Source organism: Haemaphysalis longicornis, unplaced genomic scaffold (assembly GCF_048455015.1).
Source record: "Haemaphysalis longicornis isolate Haplotype H1 unplaced genomic scaffold, Haemaphysalis longicornis Haplotype H1 scaffold_11, whole genome shotgun sequence".
NCBI classification, from domain to species: Eukaryota; Metazoa; Arthropoda; class Arachnida; order Ixodida; family Ixodidae; genus Haemaphysalis; species Haemaphysalis longicornis.
In genome coordinates this window covers 69,824,739-69,828,390 of record NW_027526214.1, presented here as the reverse complement: position 1 = coordinate 69,828,390, position 3,652 = coordinate 69,824,739, and positions in this window count along the sequence as shown.

Here is a 3,652-nt window from a genome sequence, read left to right as displayed (position 1 = left end):
GAGAAGTGGCTGTCTCGAGCGCGTGTTGTATGGTTGTTATGTCCTTTCTGACGAGAGTAGCTATGCGGGTTTCTTCTTGTCCTTTAATTGTATAGTAACCCAGCAGCCTGGCGTTGTTGCCTGCTTCCTGAAGACATATGACATCAGGTTGGATTGGTGCTGTTTCTATGTATTTTTCTAAACTATGTTGTTTACGTAGTAGACTTCTGCAATTCCATTGCCAGATTTCAAGGTGATTCTTAGTAGTGGACATCCCTTTATTCTTCATCGCTAAAGCTGAAATCAGAGTCACTTTCATCCTTTTCTAGGATCTGCTGTTTTTCTTTCCTTGGATGTCCCGGCATTTCTAGTTTTCTCTTACCGTCAGTGTTTCTTATTTTATTTGCATCTACTTGTCTGTGTAGGATGTCGAAACGGTTGTTCATTACCTCGAGCATTTGAGCTAGGAAGAGCCCAATACCACTGGGGTCATTTAAGAGACCTTCCGGGACCGAGGGCTGAGGTATGGGTGGGGGCTGAGTTTGAGGGAAGGGCATGCGGTTTTTGGATTGTGACTGATGGTTCTCGCGTACTATTTGCCTGGGGAGTTGCCGTAGTTGTTTTTTGAGGTCTGCAATCTCTGCGTTCTGTTTGTCAATTTGTGCTTTGAGCTCCTCAATTATTCGATCTTGCTCTGATTTGTGTGTGTCAACTTTCGTATTGGTGTTAGCCAGGGAGGCAGCGACCGTGGACCAGCTCACCTTGGGGGGTTTCTTGGTTTCTGCGCCTCTGGAGTCTTTAGGCTTAACCATCTTTGTATCCTCTTTCTTCTTTGAGGTGCAGGGGGACTTGTGTTGGGACGTCACCCTGGACTGGGATCGGTCTCTTCCCTCTTTCTGCTCGTCCAAGTCCGGCCACTCGGTGCTGAACAACCTGCGACGTTGTTGTTTGCGGTCCTTGGTGTCATCTCTTCTTGACTTCCTTTGATTTTGGTTACCCTGCGGTATCCTTGCTTTCCTGAGCTTCAGTGGACATTCTTTCGAGCCAGTAGGATGTTGTTCGTTGCACAGCACGCACCTGGGCTGACACGGGTGACAGTCTTCTGGGTTTTCAACAGCACAGTTCGGGCACTTCTTGACTGCTGGGGTGGGGCACACATCAGATCGGTGTCCGGGTGTCATGCATATGTAACACACTTGCCTGGTGGGTCTGTACAAATAGCAGGGCATTTCTCCGCCGTAGAAGTACACCACTTTTGGCACGGTGTTGCCTTCGAAGGTAATCAAAGCAGTCTTCGATTTTCCTAGCATGCGTGCTTGTATAATTTTGGTGTTGTGGGTACGGATACGTAATCCGTTCATGAGTTCTGATGGGGTCGTGTCTTGCGGAAAACCATGCACAACTCCTTTCACCTGTTCTTCCGAAAAGGCTACGTAAGTCACTACCTCGTGTGAGGTGCCTCTTATGTTGATGCGGGAGATTTTTCGCAGCGCGTTCGCCGCTTCCGTGTCTGGCGTGCTCATTATTAGAATATTTGAGCCAAGACGCGGGCGTACGACAAACTTGTGCAGATATTTTTCCCCTTCCTCGCACGCTTCAGCAATGGCTTTCGTTATTTCGATGGTGCTGTAGTCTTTGAGCGAGAGGCCCTTACGTGGCTTCATGACTATTTTGACGTCGTCCCTCGGCAACGGTGGGAGTCGCCGGCGTTGAAGACGTTGCATTTCATTTTCAGGTTTTGAAAAAGGCTTACTTGACAGCGAGGCCTTTCCGCTCTCTTTCACTGTCAACTCTGCTTTCTTTTCCTTGTTCAACCTCTGTTTTTCTCTTATGCTGAGGGCTTGTATCCACCCCACATCGTCGTTGGCGTCCATGGTGCCGGTGTCCAAGGTCGGCTGGCCAGCAGCGTCGCCATGCTGGTTCGACGCAGAAGGCACTTCGCTGTCACATTCTTCCATTTCGCTGTCTTGACATCGCTCACCTGAGGTGCGCGTACTGCCTTGGGATTCTTGCCGGGATGTTCCGGAGCTCTTCGGGGATTTCTTCATGGCTGCCGAAGTCCTGGGCTGTGCGGCGAGCAGCCGCGGCCGCCGCTGCCTCGGTCAGCGTTAGGCTTATCGCGGTCGCCGGGCACCGGTCCGCTTCTGATGGACGTAAAATGAAAAATATTTCACACACAGTTCAAAGGGTGGTATCCGCGGGTTCCGCTTGATGTTAGCAGTCCGTCACACAAGAAACGTTTGTGTGCCTTGCGAATTTCCAGGGGGAAAAGAGATTTTGCACGGGACCCACACGGAGCCCATTCGAAAGCTCTAGCCCCCTAGCGGCCGATGTAAGCAACTCTGCTTACTACTAAGGCCTGCATGATACGCAAGGTTTCTTCTTCCTTCAGCCCTGCTCTCTTTTTGGTTATCCTCCTAACTATCTTGGCAATTTGCAGCGTTGATTGACAAGGCGCTCATCTGATCTGGTGACAGGGTAATACTAGAGAGGCTCATCGCATTTCCGGTGAGAGTTTTGTTATTTTTAGTAGCCTCGGGAGATGTTACAGAAGGGGAATAAAAATTTGGGTTTGCGTTGGCAGACTCACTAGTACTGGCACTGATGAGAGCTTGTGAATGGTTAGTATTTGGCGCGTTTAAGGGGCGATTTTCATGTGCATTCCCAGATAATGGACACTCATTAATAATGGGGCTAACTTTATTCTTGCGGGTGAAGTCATTGCTAGGGATTATCTCGGGAAAATTTACGGACTTTTGTTTCGGATATAGCGGATGCCTTTTTCGATTCGTAGCTGCGTAGAAGGCCTGATTCTCTTTCGCTTAGCTCCTTACCAAGAATTTCCTCTTCCTGGCGGAGGGAATGGGACATAGTCTCGTAGTTATCTAGAATTATCTGTGTTAATTGCAAGGATGCGTTGTCTAGTACTTGTTGCCACTTTTTCTTGTTGGAAGGGGACAGTTCGGCCGTTGCAGGTCTCAGCCTAACCCTCAAACCCCTGGGAACTACCTCGGCAGACAAATACTGTGAAAGTGCGGAAACATGCATTTGCAAAGGTATGCGTTTTTCAGTAATCTTTCTTAATTTTAGGAACTGTTTTGATACTGGGTAGGAAGCTGCATTACCGGGTTTTCCGGGTCCTAGTCAGTTTGTCGGCGCGGACGACACTTTCTTTCGGAGGTTGTACGAGGCATGGGCTGGCTTCGGGGCGTCCGAAGGCAGTGCGAACTCGCTGCTGGCGGTTTCCCGTGGCTTGGTTGTGGTTGGGGCTCCGGTGGCTGCTGTCGATCTCGTGGGCGGGCGCGGCAGGCTCTGGGCGTGGCGCATTCTCGGGTTGGGCTGCAGGCGATGCGTCGGTGCTCTGTGGCCGTGGCCTTAGGAGCACGTACGGGTGGCAGGCTGCGGTGTGCGTCCGGGGACTCCGGGGGCAGGTCCCTGTTGCTCGGCGCAAGGTCCGTGGCCACGGTGGCATGCGGGACTGGCCCATTGGCCCGTGTGTCCAGGGACGTCGGGGAGGGTGTTGAGCTGGAGGGGAGCAGAGGCAGCGCTGGGAAGTCATTGTCGTATGAGGACACTGCGGGAGCTTTGGTGGCGGTGCATGCGTCCTTGCGCCATCCAGGAGGGTTGCAGCGCTTTTGCGTGAAGCAAAGCTCGCGGATGTGGCTAGCAAGGA